The sequence below is a fragment of the Neolamprologus multifasciatus genome, chromosome 1 (genome assembly GCF_963576455.1).
Source record: "Neolamprologus multifasciatus chromosome 1, fNeoMul1.2, whole genome shotgun sequence".
Lineage (NCBI taxonomy): Eukaryota > Metazoa > Chordata > Actinopteri > Cichliformes > Cichlidae > Neolamprologus > Neolamprologus multifasciatus.
In genome coordinates, this window is record NC_140439.1 from 8,365,647 (window position 1) to 8,385,595 (window position 19,949).

Sequence of the window (19,949 nt, forward strand, 5' to 3'; positions counted from 1 at the left end):
TAAATTTGCACAGAATGTGATCTGACACACTCACATACTGAGTGGGGTATAACAGATTTTTGTCCTTGGAGTTGTAGACATTCAAAAAGAGATGTGGTTAATATTAATAATGTTAATAATACAGAAGATTATTTTGTAGATGATTGTGTAATGTTGTGCTACCCAGTTACTCAATTATTTCATAATTATGGATTTCTTTTTATTGTCAGAATAGTTTGATGAAGTTATTGAGAATCCCTTATTTAAACAGACATGGACTCTGCTCTCAGATGACTCCTTGAGGCATCATTCCCAACAGTGTACTTATATTCATTTCATTAAATATTTAGCTGAAAGAAATTGCGCATGTAAGTTCTAAGAATGCAAGGCCCATGGTCATTTCTTCATTGGCAGTGTGGGATTGTAGGGGCAGAAGTGGAGAGCTGGAAGCATGAAAAGCTAATGAGACGGTAAGATTCAATTGATGGGATAAAATTAAACAGGAAATGTGCCTGTGGGCATTTGCATAACATACACAAACAGAATTGCCCCAAGCATTTTGCTTTGAAGTATGTTATTACTGTACTGTGAGATTTTCTTGGCATTAATTGAAATTCTGTATTACTTGCAGTGGATTCATAGGGGCTATGATAATTACTTTTAATTATGAAACCCTTTCAAAGAAATGAATGGTTAACATGTCAACTTTTAAGTGTCTGTTAAAAATTTACTTCTTCTTCTTGATTTTTTCCCTTACCCTTTCTTCTTTCTGAACCCCCTCTGATAAACTCTTCTTACATTTTGTGTGCACTTTGTCTCTCCCGTACGGTGTACATTTTAGGACATCGTCAGGTCTCAGGAAAAAAGTTGTCAGGTATCAGTCTCACACGAAAAAATGTCAGGTCTCAGACTCACATGAAAAAATGTCAGGTCTCAGACTCACATGAAAAAATGTCAGGTCTCAGACTCACATGAAAAAATGTCAGGTCTCAGTCTCACATGAAAAAATGTCAGGTCTCAGTCTCACATAAAAAAAATGTCAGGTCTCAGAACACGAGCTATCAGACAGAGAGAAAATCGTCCTGCAGGTGGCGCTGTTGTCACGTCCCACCAATGACTGTAGTGACAGCTGCAGTCACGGAGAAACTTGCGTATCTCTGTTCGGGAATAGCAGATAGAGCGTAGGCTCTGAGAGGACGCCCAGCGCCAGCGTTTACGCTTCGAAAACATGACCGAGTGTTTTAACCTGACAGCCTGAGGTGTCAGGTTAAAACGTGTTTGTAAGCTAATTCGTAACTACCGTCCTTAGCTAGCTCCTGAGACCTAGCTAGCTAAGATGTCAGGGTTTGTTTAGCTGTGCAGGTGAATGCATTTACTAAAGAAATCAAGAGAAACGGCCCAGGCTGCTCAGTCACTAATTACTGTTACTGTACTTTTATTACAAGTATTATACTGTAAAAGCAACAGGCTGCACCCTGCTGCAGCTCCTGTGCAGAGCTGAATATTAAATATGTGCAAACAACAGCATGTTTTCAGTCTCTTGCCACATCTGTAAAGACAGTAACAATTTTTTTAAAAGCTTGTACTTCAGTAACTCCTCATTAATCAGGAACTATGGATTAAAGTACTGTAGTGTACTGTAATACTGAAAAGAATGTAAGAGAAGAACTTCAGATCCCGAGTGTGTGAGGACAGAAGAATCAGCTTTATTTCAATTTTGAGGGATAAAATTTATATCTGAGTTTGATGGTTCTGTTGTCTTTGTGATTACAGGAGCTGCCCTCAGATTCAGACCTCAGCACCATCGAGTGACAGCAGACAGATCATCCAACATGTTCACATGTTAACTGCAAAATGAACTGATGAAAACAGTACAAAGGTTAAAGTACCACACGTGCTGTAGTGAAAGCTGCAGCTGTTTTATTGATAAAGTTAAAGACAAAAAAGGATTAATCACTCATGTAACTGTGTCACTATATATCAGCATTAACAGGACCTCAGTTTGGTGTTTCACAAAGCTGCTGATCTCAGACCTGCACAGCTTCCGTTTTAAACACTTGATGTACTGAGCGGTATGAAGAGCATATGAGATTTTCTCTAACACAATTAAATAAAACCTGATGAAGGTCAAAGGTCATCACTTGTATGTTGAACTATAAACTTGTCATCTGGAATTTTTTCACATTTTTTTTTTTCTTTTTACACACATAGTGTGTTATACCATAAAGTGATTCAGAGTTATTCATACCAGAGTAACCAGAGAGGATCACATATTTTTAAATATATAACTTTCTACATGACTGAATATAATATCTTTATGTAAAAGTCTGGAGCCTCTGGGGAGTATCCGAGTATTTATAACATTACACAAACCAAAGGTCTCATCACAGTGTTGATGAAATGCTGGGTTTATCCATCTCCTGGGGCGGGCCTATGGAGGAGTGCTGAAGATTTCCCTGTGAGGGAGCTGCTGGTGAAGATCATGAGTCCTGCTTGATCCATGCCATGAGCTTCAGTCTTCCTGGTGTTTCTTAAATGATGCCTCTGATGCTTACAGCGGGTCAACAGAACTTATGGCACAGGACAGCTGTGATGAAAGAAAGGGTTTCTCCAAACCTCTGGACCCAGAAACCCAGCTTGGTCCTGATGGTCTCCCTCACTAGTTTCTCTCCAGGGTGAATGTAGCTGTTGATATAATATGGACTCTATTATTAAATGAAAAGAACAAATTAGACTACACTACTGAAACCTGCTGCTGTTTTTAAAGTCTCCATGTTACCTGGCTGTAGAGGGCTCTGAAGATTTAAACAGTTTTAGATCCATTACACACAGTCTTATGTTAAATTCTCAAAGGACAGCATTATATTTTTGATATTAACAGTAACTCTAGGCCTCTGTAGAGTGTGCAGATGATCTCATCGCTGTCTAAAAATGTATAACAAAACCTAAGGAGTGCTGAATGCTTCAATAACACAGATTATTAGAGTAGCAGGTGTGTAGCATCGCTAACTAGCTAGCAACAAGCCTCCAACACAGTGCGTATGCTAGCGGCTAATCTAGCGAACGAATTAACAACAGAGTGATTTTAGAACTATAAGACGATAAGCTGTGTGTTTTTATAACAGTGACATGGTTGTATTTACCTTAATTAAACGAGTCGTCAGTCGCGGTAAACCAGCAAAAAAACTCGAGCACCCGGGCTACGTAAAAAGTGTAGGGGGGCGTGTTTGCGGTCACGTCCAGCGGGTGTGTGGGCGGGAGCGTTACACAGTCGCTCCACCTCAAGTCACTACTCCAAATTTGCAAGATGGCAGCCTCCATCTGAGTCTGAGACCTGACATTTTTTCGTGTGAATCTGAGACCTGACTTTTTTTCATGTGAGACTGAGACCTGACATTTTTTCGTGTGAGACTGATACCTGACATTTTTTCATGTGAGTCTGAGACCTGACATTTTTTCATGTGAGTCTGAGACCTGACATTTTTTCATGTGAGTCTGAGACCAGACATTTTTTTCCATGTGAGTCTGAGACCTGACATTTTTTTCGTGTGAGTCTGAGACATGACATTTTTTTCCATGTGAGTCTGAGACCTGACATTTTTTCGTGTGAGACTGATACCTGACATTTTTTCATGTGAGTCTGAAACCTGACATTTTTTTCCATGTGAGTCTGAGACCTGACATTTTTTCGTGTGAGACTGATACCTGACATTTTTTCATGTGAGTCTGAAACCTGACATTTTTTTCATGTGAGTCTGAGACCTGACATTTTTTTCGTGTGAGTCTGAGACATGACATTTTTTTCCATGTGAGTCTGAGACCTGACATTTTTTCGTGTGAGACTGATACCTGACATTTTTTCATGTGAGTCTGAGACCTGACGTTTTTTCATGTGAGACTGATACCTGACATTTTTTCGTGTGACTCTGAGACCTGACGTTTTTTCATGTGAGTCTGAGACCTGACATTTTTTTCCTGTGAGTCTGAGACCTGACATTTTTTTCATGTGAGTCTGAGACCTGACATTTTTTCATGTGATTCTGAGACCTGACGTTTTTTCATGCGAGTCTGAGACCTGACATTTTTTCGTGTGAGACTGATACCTGACATTTTTTCATGTGAGTCTGAGACCTGACATTTTTTTCGTGTGAGTCTGAGACATGACATTTTTTTCCATGTGAGTCTGAGACCTGACATTTTTTCGTGTGAGACTGATACCTGACATTTTTTCATGTGATTCTGAGACCTGACGTTTTTTCATGCGAGTCTGAGACCTGACATTTTTTCGTGTGAGACTGATACCTGACATTTTTTCATGTGAGTCTGAGACCTGACGTTTTTTCATGTGAGACTGATACCTGACATTTTTTCGTGTGACTCTGAGACCTGACGTTTTTTCATGTGAGTCTGAGACCTGACATTTTTTTCCATGTGAGTCTGAGACCTGACATTTTTTCGTGTGAGACTGATACCTGACATTTTTTCATGTGAGTCTGAGACCTGACATTTTTTTCATGTGAGTCTGAGACCTGACATTTTTTTCATGTGAGTCTGAGACCTGACATTTTTTCATGTGATTCTGAGACCTGACGTTTTTTCATGCGAGTCTGAGACCTGACATTTTTTCGTGTGAGACTGATACCTGACATTTTTTCATGTGAGTCTGAGACCTGACATTTTTTTCATGTGAGTCTGAGACCTGACATTTTTTTCCATGTGAGTCTGAGACCTGACGTTTTTCATGTGAGTCTGAGACCTGACATTTTTTTCCATGTGAGTCTGAGACCTGACGTTTTTTCATGTGAGTCTGAGACCTGACATTTTTCCATGTGAGTCTGAGACCTGACATTTTTTCGTGTGAGACTGATACCTGACATTTTTTCATGTGAGTCTGAGACCTGACATTTTTTCATGTGAGTTTGAGACCTGACATTTTTTCATGTGAGACTGAGACCTGACTTTTTTTCATGTGAGACTGAGACCTGACATTTTTTCATGTGAGTCTGAGACCTGACATTTTTTCATGTGAGTTTGAGACCTGACATTTTTTCATGTGAGACTGAGACCTGACATTTTTTCGTGTGAGACTGAGACCTGACAACTTTTTTCCTGAGACCTGACGATGTCCTAAAATGTACACCGTACTCCCGGTATATGCAAAGTTCCCATATGACATATCACATTGTACTGGCTCTGTTATTTGCCTTCTAAACATAAACTGCTGCCAAACATTACAGAATAAAAAAAATAATCACTTCTTCTTCTTCCGACTGGTCCCACAGTGAATCATCTGCTTCCATCTCACCCTGTCCCTTGAGTCCTCTTCTGTCACACCAAACCTTTGCATGTCCTCCTTCACGCAATCCATAACATGACATAAAATCATGAATAACATCTTCAACTCTACCAGCTTTAAATGTTTGACCCCAGGTATTTAAACTGATTTACCAACACTACCTCTCCTCATGTCTCTTCTCATTTACACACATATATTCTGTCTTGCTTCTATTAGTATTCATTCCTCTTCTCTCCAGTGCATAGCTCCATCTCTCCAGACTTTATTTCACCTGCTCCCTACTCTCACTACAGATTACTAGGTCATCTGTGAACATCATAGTTCATGGAGACTTCTGCCTGATCTCTGGTCCCGGATGCAAGCCCACCCCACCTTGAACACATCTGTCTTTCCAACCGCACACCTCACCCCTGTCTCGCTAACCTGCATGTCCTACATCCCTCTCACATAATTCTCTGCCAGTACTGACTTCTCCAGTAAGCACCACAGTTCCTCTCCCTGTCACATGCTGTCTCTAGATCTACAAAGACATAATGCAACTCCTTCTGGCCTTCTCTGTACCTCTCTATTAACAGTCTCAAAGTAAAGATTGCATCTATAGTGTGCTTCCTCAGCACGAAGCTATACTGCTGGTCACTGATTGACACCTCTCTTCTTAGCTTAGCTTCAACAACTCTTTCTCACAGTTACATGATATTATTCATCAGCTTAACCCCCTGTAGTTACTGCAGCTCTGTACATCACCTTTGCTCTTAAAAATTGATACCAGTACACTTCTTCTCCGATCCTTAGGCATCCTGTCACTTTCCAGGATTCTGTTTAACTGGTTAAAAAGTGCAGCGACCTCTTTCCAAGACATTTCCTTACAGACACCTGCCCTCCATCTTTTCAGCTCAGTCTGTCCACATAGCTAATACAGCCTTTGTCACGTTTCTCTTTACTGTATGCCTAGCCTCAAAGTACTCCTGTCTACTTTTTTCACCTCCCTGACTATCTCACTTTTTCTTTGATAAACTCTTCTTTCAAGAACTGCCATCGAGTCTCCTTGTCCTCTTTCTTCTGTCAGAGGCAACACCAAAGACCTTCTTGGCAGTTTCTATCCCAGTCATCTGGTAACCTTTCCCTAACACCCAGAGCCTGTCTCAACTCATCAGCGAACTCTGCACATCAGTCTTCCTTCTTTAACTTCCATCATTTAATCTTTGGCTCGCTTCCTCTCAATGGTTTCCACAGTCATCCAACAGACTACCATTCAATGATGCTTAGCTATATTCTCCCCTGACACCACCTAGCAGACTCCTATTTTTTTAAAGGTAGGACCTTCTGCAAAGGATATGTTCCCCCCTCTTCTTGAAGTATCTATTCACAACAGCCATTTCGATCATTGTCACAAAATCCACCACCATCTGTCCTTCTGCATTTCTCTTCTTAACACCAAAAGTCCACAAAAGTCTTCTCCAATCACCAGTTTCTCCGTCCTGAGGACACTCTCTACTACTTCATCCAACTTACTCCATATTTCCTCTTTCTCTTCCAAGGACAATATTTAACACCACCCCTTTGAGGAACTCCTGATCCTGTCTGACACTCTCTTCACTTCCACAACACTATTCACATTCCTACTCCATTTCTCTTCCTGTCTACACCATTGTAGAACACTTTGAATGCACTTTCGGTGGCCTTGGTTCCCTTCCACCTGGTCTCCTGGACAAACAGCACACCTGAAATATATTATTTATGTGGACGAACATTAAAATTCACTCATTACTAATAGCTAAAAAAGAAAATATGTAAATCTGACAGAAATCTGAGTTCATAATGTGTTAAACTGCTAAGCCCAATAGTGTGTTTGGCACCAACATTTCAAGAGAGGAAATAAAAAACCCCTGCAGATATCAAAATAAACTGAGCAAATTGGAACAGCAAAATAGCAGTCATGAAATGATTCTTGTTATGGTCTGGCAATATTTTCAGATAGATAGTGCAGAGATGCTAATGGGTGTCTCTCCTATTTTAACTATTATTTGCAATGGAACACGAGGAATGTGCTTTTTTCATCTTTTAGCATTATGCAAGCGACTGCTTTAATTCCCCCATCATACTCCAGATACAATCTAATAATTCAGATGATTCATTTGGTTTAGAGAAAACTGTTTGGAATAAATAAACTACAGTGACAACAGCATACTTAGAGTAGTGTAATTCACCCTAAATAGTAGAATTAGTTTTGCTCGTGCCTCTCTTTGCCCCTATGTGTCTTCTGGCTTGCACCCTTTTCCAGATTTATTTCTTTTCCGCCCTGTGTTTCTACTCTGCTGCTCACCCCTCCCCCTCTGCCCGTGCTCTCTTCCCTGCTGTCACTGTGTGACAGATCGATGCTGTATCCTTTCGGCTTCCCCTTGCAACTGTATTCTCCTGGTAATTGAGCTCAGCTGGTCTCCCAGGGGGCCACTGATTTTCACAGGCGCTTCTAGGAGCACACTCCCTCTTCTGTCATCTACATCATCCCTTGCTCCTTCCATCCAGCCTTTTATTTTGCTATCTTCTGCCATCCCAATTGCAGCTGCCACCTGTAAAACTTCTAAAACCAATACCCGAAAGCTGTAATTGGTTTTGATTTCCACCTGCTATGTCATCTCACTCTCCTTCTACTGCCTACTGAGTATGGCTACGCTGCGCTCTCAAACAAATATTTCCCCCTTTTACAAATCCAAACTTTGGGATTTCAAACAATGACACAGAGAGAAGAAACAGACTGTCAGCTTCTGCCAGTTTGCTTGAAGCTTTGTGGGACTGTAAGCCTTACAGATGGAAATTTATATTAGGGCTGGCTGCCAGAGCCACTTAAACCATGACATTTTTAGTTAGAAAAGCCATTTAATTTAAAGTTAATCCTATCAAATGGGGTAGGACAGGCAGACCTCAGAGGTATACTTTTTAGTCTTATCATGTGTACGTTATTTTATCATTTTTTCCAACTTGGTCAATCACTTTTCTCCTTATGGCTTCATATCAGTGTCTCAGATTTTATTAATTATTTTTGAAAAAAGGCCACATCAGCCATTTTGAAGATAATGCAAATTATTTTACTTAATGAAATGAAATGTTTCACCACTTTATACACTTTATTTTTGGCTTAAACACCAAAAATAAAGTGTATAAAGTGGTGTTTTTGGTGTCGGCAAAAGTTTTTCCTTAAAATCTTCCATTACGTGATGCATGCTGCATCTATTTTGTGATTATGTGCATGCATATATGGGTGTGCTAGAGATAAAGTATGAAACTGAGCGCGGAACCAGAACCTTACAATTATATTTTAATTACACTGTGATTGGAGGATTCATATGGCTGCATTAATGAATTAATTATTTTTAAATGTGCATGAGGAGATTTTAAATGTTTGGTAATATGTTGGACAGCTGATAGGCAAGAGAGATTTGTTAACAAAAAACCCCAAAAACAAATGGCTTTGACAGGAAAACAAGATGATTAAGATAAATGATTGATTAATCAGACTGGGAGGACAAAGTGGCAGTCATATAATGCATGAGAGCATTTCAATTGTATGGAATAGAGAAGGCTAAAAATATGAATCCAAAAATGACAGCATTTCCATATTAGACTATCTTTTCATAATTTCCTGAAATATAGAATATGTGACATGGTATTATAAATGTTCTCTGATATGTGTCTAGTCAGCTACAAAGACATGTCTCTATGTTCCACTTTTAAAAAAGGGAAACTGGATCTTTGATAAGCAGGATACTGTAGACAGCTGTGGGGAGTGATTTATGTAGTTGTTATTGATAGTTATGACAATAATTTATCGGCAGCTGGAGTTACTTATAACTCATCTGCAGTGCAGATGAGCATTATTTAATGAGTTTCTACTCTCCAAACAACTTTGTAAGTGCTTACACCTGCTTTATCTGTGTGTACCAACTTCACACTGTCACTGATGCCACATTTAAAGGAGCAGCAAATTGTTTAAATCTAGACATTTTCTTGGGAATCCCTTATAGACAACAAAGGTGGGTATGATTTTATTTTTGTTTGCAGCACCTTGGGCTCCTGTCAGTTACAACAACCAGTGTGGTGCATATCTCATGACCTGCACCTCCATGTCCAGCCACATATCCAGTTTCCCTTCAAAACCTTTGTTTTTTCGTGTGTAGAAAAACCTTTAAACTTGTTGTTAATGTTGAGAAAGGGTACATTTTATTCAGAACCATTTCCTAAACCAAAACAAATAGTTTGGATGCGTACAATGAATCAAATGAATGAAAAAAAAAAAATACAATCAGCTATGCTTTGAAATAAGTTAACTATGATCTTCTGTGTTATATATGATTCAAAAGTGTTGTTGATTCACATCTTACACATACAAAAACCTAATTGGTTTCTAACTTACTTTGTAAAAACTATATAATGCGATGGGCAGCAGAGTGTATCTGGACAGCCTGTGGCTCTGAAGGTGCCTGCTGATAGAAGACTAATGTGGCATAACCATATCTATCAGCATGACCTCTTCCCTTTGTCCAGTGGCTCATAAATAATGCTAGCAGCTTCTTGTACATTTTTCCCTTTAACTTTTCCCTTGACTGAGTACTGAAACATACAGGCTAAACATTTTGGATGCTCTATTTTAAAATGAGAAAAAAATAGAACCACAGTAAAGCGAGTAGCTAACAGGACTAAGTGCCAGAAAAATGCCCCTCAGCTGAAATTCACAGGTGTTTTTTCTTTAATTTATGCTAGTTTTATTTTTTCTGTAAGCTATGTTTAATGTTAATGCAAATCAACTAGAGTTCTGTTGTACACACCCTGCCAAGCTTCATTTGAAAATTTGTAGTTGAAAGTTTGTCATTAAATCCACTAAATAGCACACATTGCCTGTCTTCAGTTTCACTGAATATGTAGGGGATAATACAAGGGAACAAAACTGTAAGTTACAACAGAAATCCTGAGATCACTGCCCTTTGATGTCTATCAACTATTGTAAGCACACTACTGGAAATGATTTTTAGAATAACTAGTATTTTAAATGATCTTTTTATTCTCATGGCTGCTATAAATATCTAGTGCTGTTTCAGAATGTAGAGCATTTGTAAGAAGTATGAATTGGAAGGTCACTTGGAGCAGCATGGAAGAGTGAGTGATACATGCGGTTGAGAATGAAACATGTAAACAAGAACTGGGCCCTATTCCAAGAAGCGGGTTTAACAACCCTGCGATTGTTAAGGCTGAGTTGAGGGAAACTCTGGGTTTTTCTGTTCCAGAAAGAGTTAAGTAAAACTGTCCAAACTTTGTCAGACTTTGTGAACTTAACCCGCTCCCTGGAAGGTTTTCTTCAACAAACTTTCTTTCCAACTCCTCCCTGTTGCACCTGAAACTTCTGAGTGACACAATCTTTAATGTCTTCATTCAGAAAGTCGCCATCAAAGAGCATAGCAGAGCAAATTAATCTGCATAAATTTACATTTTTACAATCTGCAAAATCCCATGTCGACATCCTTATTTTTATTTTTTCTACTAATCAGTCGTCAACATAAGGACAGAGAAAGCAACTGCATTGCAGTCTGTAACTGTTAGTAGTAAGAGCTGTTAGGCCCATTTTCTTGCACTGGAAACATCTATTGTACATTACTGGATCATTTACCATACTGTATATTACTGTAGCAATCACTGTTGTGGCAGCTGCAGCTCACGAGGTAGAGTGGATCATCAACCAACTGGAAAATCGATGGCTCGATCCCGGGTCTCTCCAGTCTGCATGTCCTTGGGCAACATACCAAGCCCAGAGTTGCCCCTAATACATCCATTGAAGTGTGACTGTGTGTGTGAATGTTGGACAAGGTGCTTGGGTACAGAAAAAAAGAAAAAAACCCTTACATATATCAGCGAGTACGCAATTGGGTGACTGAGGCTTGTAAACGTGTTTTGAGTGCCCAGTTAGAATATAAAAGATAAATAATAAATACGTTTTATTTAAATAAAACTTGTTTCCATCCATCCATCTTCTTCCGCTTATCTGGGGCCAGCCTAAGCAGAGAAGCCCAGACCTCCCTCTCCCCGGCCACCTCCTCTAACTTGTCTGGGAACACCAAGGTGTTTACAGGCCAGCTGAGAGATAGACTCCCTCCATGGGTCTGCCCCGGGGACTCCTCCCATTGGGAAATGCTCGGAACACCTCACCTAGGAGGCGCCCACGAAGCATCCTTGGCAGATGCCTCATCCACTTCAACTGGCTCCTTTCGATGTGGCCATACTTCTCACCCTATCTCCAAGGGAGAGGCCAACCACGCTTCGGTGGAAGTCCATTTCCGCCGCTTGTATCCGCAATCTCATTCTTTCGGTCACTACCCACAGCTCGTAACCGTAGGTGATGGTAGTGACATAGATCAACTGGTAAATCGAGAGCTTCGCTTTTACACTCAGCTCTCTCTTCACCACGACAGACCATTACAGCGTCCACGTCACTCTCCCGCTCCATTCTCCTGTCACTGATGAACAAGACACCTAAAATACTTGAACTCCTCCACTTGGGGAAAGAACCCTTCCCTAACCTGGAGTGGGCACTCCACTGTTTTCCAGCTGAGGACCATGGCGTCACACTCCACTATGAACCATTCCAGTGGGAGCCGGAGGCCATCACCCGATGAAGCCAAAAGAACCACATCATCTGCAAAAAGCAGAGATGTAATTCTGAGACCACGGAAGTGGAAACCTTCGGCTACTTGGCTACACCTAGAAATTCTGTCCATAAAAATTCAGAACAGAATCACTGATAAAGGGCAGCTCTGATGGAGTCTATTACCTAATGGAAACGAGTAGGGATGGGTATCGTTTAGGTTTTATCCGATACCGGTGCCAAACCGGTACTTTTGAAACGGTGCCGGTGCTTAAACGGTGCTCAAACCGGTGCTTAAAGAATGGAAAACGGGGCCTGGCGCCTGCTGCTCGGTCAGGCCTCTTCCGGGGCGCGGGGGGCCCTCGGGCCTCCGGCCTCTGTGCCTGTGGCTCGGTTCACTCTGGCACAGCTGGCTGCCGGCGAAGCCGGCGGGCACGCCGGTGCAGCCCCCTCTAGCTCCTGCCCGGTGGCTACTGGGTGACCCCTCGTCTGGGGATCCTCAGCCCTTCCCATGAAGGTGGCACGGATGCCCCTCCGGTGGTCCTCCTTGGGCTCTTGCACTCTGGGGCCTCTGGATGTCTGGGGCCTGGATCTCCTCCATGCCTGCTTCATGCCCTGGGGGACGGGGCTATGGCTCTCTACATCCTCTAGCAGACCATTACATGGGGAAACCATTTGAATACAAGCGCGCCGATCCACACTGGTGTGCACATGGGTGTTCACTGTTCGTAGACTTAAATCACACCTTTCTTGGCTGCTACTTCAAAGCACATTGTGCGCTGTCTGTCCTGCGTGCTGCACAACAACATTCAATATTTAGTATTTACTGCTGTTTACACTTAGCTAGATTAATGCGATGGTGTTGTGTATAGTATGTTGCTTTGTTTTGTTTTTTTTGCTTGTTTTCTATTCTTTTTCTCTCAACAGGTGATCCCGGAGATATTTTTTCTTCCCCCCTTTCTCACTGTCCCTCTCCCCTTCTGTTTTTCTTTTCCTTCGTCTTTCTTTCTCCCTTTCCTATCCCTCACTCATGTCTGTCCCGTCTGTAACAACTGAAAATAAAATAAATAATAAAAACAAAGGTCGATCAAATGGACCAATACGGCAATGCCATGATGATCCATTTGGCAAAATAAATCCATTGGGTATCCTTGTTGGTCTTCAGACAACAATTCTGATGGCTAAAGAACCAAATGGGACAGGCGAAAAAAAAAAGAAAAAAAAAAAAAAAGAAAGAATGGAAAACACAAAATTGGTCCAAAAACCTCTCATGTTCAGCTGTTTTTTTGTAAAAAGATAACAATGTTAGCCTTTTCTGCAGCTATGGGGCATATATGGCATCATTCTTGGCTGGAAGCAGTGCTTAAACAATGGAAAAAACACAAACTTTGTCCAAAAACCTCTCATGTTTAGCTGTTTTCCACTTTTTCTTTGGTCATTTAAGCCTTTTTGGCCAGGGTGAAGGGAGTATCTGCCATCAAACAAGAAGGCAGCCGCATGTAGCTATGATGGTGTTTGCTGTTCACCTTACATGCATTAATGTAATAACGTGGTTAGCCTATTCAACGTAAATTATACACGAACAACATTAAGCTACTCACACAGAGAAGAACGGCTGCTGCTGCCATCATCATCCGTCATCATTTCTGCTACACTGGCAGGGCTAGGGGCCAGGACTCTCCTCTTCGGGTTTTTGGGGGATGTTGCTAATTCCGGGTCCGATAACAGGCAACCCACAAGCAGTAGATGTGCACGGTGTGAGGTCTCGCAGCAAGCTATCAAATACAGCGCATTTCTCGGCTTTAAAAAAGAATGCTATGCGGCGCCAGGTGTTTCATCAGATTTGAGGTGTTACCTCCTTTGACAGTATCACAGTATCAGCTTAAAGCACTTGTTGCAGGCTGCTGAGTTTGCATATTTTGCTGTGAAGTACAGCCAGACTTTTGACGGCTTCGCCTTGGACATTTTTAATCTGTACCTCTGCTCTAAAAGAACGTACGTACCTGGACGTAGTAACGGTAGTAACCAGACCTACTTTCGGTCTGGTTACTACCGTTTATGTCAGATACCGGTACCCATCCCTAGAAACGAGTCTGACTTATTATAATCAGTCACATTGATGGAAAAACGTTTGTCACAGGTGAGATCATCAAGATGGTGTGTGTATTGAAGTGAAGTCGAGGCTGAAATGACTTTAAGGCTATAAAACCGAACTAAACATGTTTTAAAGTGACCTCTTATATGCAGACAGCAAAATGTGCCTTGGTCAGAGTCCATTTGGACAGCAACACAGATCTCAAATAGATAAGGATAATAGAGTCATACTGGGTCTGTTCATTGTGCCCTTGTTTTGTCCAGACGCGATCTCTATCCCTTATTCAAAATGGCTTATCTTTCCAAATTCATATTGAAATTATTCAAATCTAGGAGATTATCATGCACATAGTTTTGTAAAAACTTTTTTTTGACACATTTTCTTTATTTATAAAACTTTACGTTAATTGAACATTAATTTTCTTTTATTAACGCTCTCTATTATTAACAGCCACTCAGCAAAATATCTTTTCTACTGTTGTGAGGGAGCCATCATCAATTAGTGAAGACTGATATTAGATAGAATTAAACGTGGCTACACTTGGGAGGGTTGAGGGATGAGCATAAGCATTTTATGTCGGAAATAATGAGATTTTACCTAAAAGTAGGAGTTGTTCCACATATCTTTACATTAAATGTTTAATGAACATTAGTTAAAAAATGAAATTGTCATAAACTGTTGCAAAAACCATTTTTTTCTTTTATATCTAGGCTTACTGATAGCTATCACATCAGTCCATCAGTAAACTGTGTCATATCTGTTTCTTCATATTTATGCCTTCAGTTTCTATTATCTACATTTTCACCAAACTAATTCCTTCCTTAGTGACACATATCGAGATCCCTTGTTTCACTGGTTTAAAATTTAGCTGCTGCTCTTTCTTTACACATTACCATAGTGAATCGTGGCATCGGAGTGCCACAGCTCATGATGGCTTTCTTTTCTCTAGTTATACACGCACTCAGAGTTTGACTAAACTTGGATCAGCCAAGTTTCTGAAATGAGTAGCCGATGTCAGAGTTAATGAAGTTTGAGTTTAGTTTAAATTATTAAAATGTTGAACATGCTTCCTGGAATAGGGCCTGGTTAGAAGAAGTCCCAAACACACAGATGAAGTGGAGGGAGCCAAATCCAGGGAAACACACGGGACACTAGAGACAGAAAAAAGAATGAGAATAAAATCAAAACTCAATATTATCACAAAAATCAGACCTAAACATGACAACAACAGAGCAGAGGTGGGGCAGTACTGTTTATATAACATTTGATATTATTTATTTAAAAACTTAGCACAAAAATTAAGGAAACTTTGGTTGATTAATCCTTTGCTGTAAAAAAGCTTCTTGGCAATAAACCTTGGTGTTGGAAAACCTAGTTATTTCCCTGTAAATGATGCCAAAAACTTGCCAAATCTTCTTTGCCAATGCCAAACAGCTTATTCTGCTTATGACTCTTATTTTGAGTTTCTCGTACCTCAGGTGTTGACAATCAGGTGCCTGATTAGCATCACATCTAGGCCCCTTTTCTTTTAGATTTCTTTTAGATTTTTGATCGACTCACCGCAGATGTCCATGACACGACTACGATCAACTGGTTTTCCGAGGTGTGTGGTTGTCGTGATAGCAACACGTCCGAGCGTAATTAATATGTGACGTGAATGCTACAACAAAGGTGGAGTTCTAGGCAAGAATATACCTGCTGCTCGGTCTGTGGCTTTTTGTCAGATTTGGGGGACCACAGTGTTGTTTTTTGTTGTCATTTCCCTCGTTACCGGGTTTCAAAAATGGCAGTTTTGATTTTTGTGAAAAGGTCTCTCATGACTCATTGAGTATCAGTACCAGCCAGTCAATGGCTGTCGACGTCATATTTTCGCACCTTTAGCTGCTCTATTCCCATGTTGTGGGTTTGACCTTTGGTTTCATTCTATAATACTGGAGTTGAGGGTTTGAGAGTCTTTAAACAAGAGAGAAAAGTATGAAAATGTTCATGTCTGTCTGAGAAAAGTGTAGCATGTAGTGAGGGGTTTTACAGCCTTAAAACATCTATAATAATTGTAAAAAATAAAGCTGGCTACTTCGCGGATTTCACCTATTTTTGGAAAGTAACTCCCGGGATAAACAAGGGACCACTGTACTTACCGAATACATTTGAACCCATGTGAGAGCTTGGTTCTCCTGTTTGTGCTGGAGTGACCAACACAACCTCATTGGCTGACTTGCAACAATAATGGTTGAAGAATGGGTTGGCCATCCAACAGTAGTAAGTGACCAAACTGGTGACCAGCATAAGGAGGAGGTACCGGGCTGGTGTGGCTGTGTATTGTGTGTGTTATATTTTCCACATGCTACTGAAGCTGCTGTTTGTTAAATGAAGTTGTTAGGTAGTCAGCATATCTTGTGTCTTCACACAACCAATCAATCTAATAAACAACACCAAACGAGAGTCAAAAGCAGAATGAGCTGCTTGGCAGTAGCAAAGAAGATTTAGCTTTTTCATGGGCACAGCCCACATACAGTTCAACCCACAAATGCACAGTTTAAGGGGGAATAAACAGGATTTCCAAAGGTATAAGATGTATTGCCAAGATGCATTGTACAAAAAATTAATAATAATAACCAAACACACATTTGCTTACTTTTTATGCCAAGTTTATTTAGCAAGATTTGCCTGTTTTACATCATCGCCTTGCTCAAACTCCCAAACTCATTCTCAAGGTTTACCAAGTATGCCTTATAGCATTGTTAGGCACTAGAACTGATTCAAGTGACATTTCAATTGAAGCAACAACAAAATTAGATTAAATAACAGACAATGGGAAAGAAATACATTCAAAAGAACTTTTTTTTTTCTGACACTGGAAGGTTCAGAGCGTTCCTTTTCATCATATTATACCTAAAAAGGACCTCTCTGTCTGTGTTCTCTGTAATACAGTTTCTGAGATATCTCTCAATTGAATGGAGGTGTGCACTCTGTATAGTGTTCCTGTTGCCTCTCTTATGGCAGATTTACTGAACACTTGGTCTGCTGTAGCCTGTCTGAGGCACTGATTCACAATGCTTTTGAACATTGCTTTCTAGTGTGCAACTATTGCCTGTACATTGCGTGTACATGATTTATCATGTGAGTATTAGAAGTTTCACCCTGAAGTGTGAACAAACCTCTCATTAACTTCAAATGCAAATTAGACTGTCTCTCTAGATTTTAGATCTAGATTTTTTTGCCGCTGGAACACCTGGATAGGTTAATCTGAAGCTTTCATTATGCTAAGTAGCTGCACTATGTGGGCCAGTCTGTTAGGGTCAGACAATTGTATTTTTTTATTGTGATATTGTATATCATATACATTATCAGACTGCTAATTGATGTGCTTATTACTGATGACTGGACAGAGGGTAACAGCTGGCATAATTCATAAATGTTAGCATAGCTCATCTAACAGCACATGTACTGTGTTTTGGTTCATTTTGTCAGATGCATATACCTGAGAAGAACTATACTAGTGCATTAATTTCTCTGTTTTAAAACTGAGAATATTATATGTTATATTTAGGATTAAGAATGCCAGACTACAAATGTAGCTGCCAAAGGACTGGGAGGAAAAATGGATACAACAAACATAAAAAGCTGTGAAGTAATAAAAGGAGCAATGGTAAATGGCCTGTATTTGTATAGCGCTTTTACTAGTCCCCCCTAGGGACCCCAAAGCACTTTACACACCCAGTCACACACTGGTGGAGGCAAGCTACAGTTGTAGCCACAGCTGCCCTGGGGCAGACTGACAGAAGCGAGGCTGCCATATCGCGCCATCGGCCCTTCTGGCAGTCACCAGTAGGCGGTAGGTGAAGTGTCTTGCCAACGACCGAGACTGTCCCAGCCAGGGCTCGAACCGGCAACCTTCCAATTAGATTGATTGATTTGATATGTTTATTGATTAGCATTCAAATATCTCAGTGAAGGCAGAACAAAGATTTACCACAAAGCAAGAAAGCATGAGACAAGGCTAATCAAAAGGTATTGGCTGAAGCATTTGCTTATTACGCCAACCCTTTTAACAAAAGATCTTTTAGCATGCAGCTCCTGTACACAGGGCTCGAAGCAAATAATAAAATTCAATTCAATTCAATTTCATTTATATAGCGCCAAATCACAACAAATGTCGCCTCAAGGCGCTTCATAGATACAGAGAGAAAAGCCCAACAATCATATGACCCCCTATGAGCAAGCACTTTGGCGACAGTGGGAAGGAAAAACTCCCTTTTAACAGGAAGAAACCTCCGGCAGAACCCGGCTCAGGGAGGGGCGGCCATCTGCTGCGACCGGTTGGGGTGAGAGAAGGCAAACAAGGCAAAAACAAAACAAACAAACAAACAAACAAGAAAAAACACCACCACCTTAGTAAGTAACTACATCAAAGCAAAAGAATCAAGAGGTTTTCTGTTTTTTGTTTTTGTTTTTTTTGTTTTTTGTTTTTTTGCTCTTTTCATTCTTGATATATATATTTTTCTAATACTCTATTTTTAAACATATTTTTAAACAAAGAAAATGAACTACACCTTTTTAAATCACTGTCATAACTATTCCACAGGTTAACTCCTCTAACAGAAACACATCTCTGCTTTATATTTGTTCTTATCTTGTTTTTTTTAAAGAAATCTGTTCCCCTTAAGTCATATTGACTCTCTCTGACTTTGAACAGCTTCTGAGTACTGGGGCAAAGCAAGCTATTTTGTGCTTTATACATTATCTGTGCCATTTTATATTCAACTAAATCATAAAATTTCAGGGTATTCAGATTAATAAACAAAAAGTTAGTTGGTTCTATATAGTTTGATTGGTTTATAATTCTTATAGCTCTTTTTTGCAACTTGAAAATAGGAAGAGTGTTCGTTTTATATGCATTACCCCATATCTCCAGACAGTAAGTCATATATGGAAGCAACAGAGTACAATAGAGTGTGTATAATGATTTTTTGTTCAGGACATGCTTTGTTTTATAGAGAATAGCAATGGTTTTTGACATTTTTGTTTTCACATGGTTTATATGAGACTTCCAACTCAGCTTATCATCAATTATCACTCCAAGAAATTTATTTTCGTACACTCTTTCAATTTCAATTCCATTAACCCTGATTTTAGATACATTTTTCATTTGTCTAGTGCCAAAAATAATCAATTTTGTTTTCTTTATATTTAATGATAACTTATTTACATCAAACCAGTTTTTTAATATATTTAACTCCTTTTCCGCTGTAGTCAGAAGCTGTTCCAGGTTTTTACCTGAGCAATACAGAGTGGTATCATCAGCAAACAATACACATTTTAACAGTTTGGAAATGCTACATATGTCATTTATGTATAATATAAATAATTTAGGGCCCAGCACAGAGCCCTGAGGAACACCACAAGTTACCTTCAACTGCTTAGATTTTACATTATTGAATTCGACATATTGATATCTGTCATCCAGGTAACTTTTCATCCACTTGTATGCTAACCCTCTTATGCCATATCTCTCTAGTTTATTCATTAATATAGAATGATCAATCGTATCAAACGCCTTTTTTAAGTCTATAAAAACACCAACAGTATATTCCTTATTATCTATAGCATTAGATATCCCTTCTACAAGTTCCATCACTGCCATCGAAGTGGACCTTTTCACTCTAAAGCCATATTGGTTATCACTTAGGAGATTATGCTTCTCAATATATTTATCAAGTCTATTAACAAATAACTTTTCTAAAATTTTTGAGAACTGTGGGAGCAGTGATATTGGCCTGTAATTGGTAAACTGACTTCTCTCTCCGTTTTTATGGATTGGAATAACTTTTGCTATTTTCATTTGTGAGGGAAATACACCAGTTTGAAAGGACAGATTACAAATGTATGCGAAAGGTTGCACTATATATTCTATAATACTTTTAACTAATATCATGTCAATACCAAAA

General features: G+C 39.8%; 1 protein-coding gene and 1 long non-coding RNA gene across 2 annotated transcripts in view; one reads left to right on the forward strand and one right to left on the reverse strand.

The window, feature by feature from the left end:
* LOC146525257 (protein kinase C-binding protein NELL1-like) overlaps positions 1-19,949 on the forward strand; it is a 788,406-nt gene that overhangs the window by 742,940 nt on the left and 25,517 nt on the right. The window lies entirely within an intron of this gene.
* LOC146525274 (uncharacterized) lies at positions 552-3,668 on the reverse strand. The gene is made up of 2 exons (XR_014874592.1): positions 3,123-3,668; positions 552-2,664 (listed from the first exon to the last, which is right to left on the reverse strand). It is a non-coding gene; the product is annotated as an uncharacterized LOC146525274 (long non-coding RNA).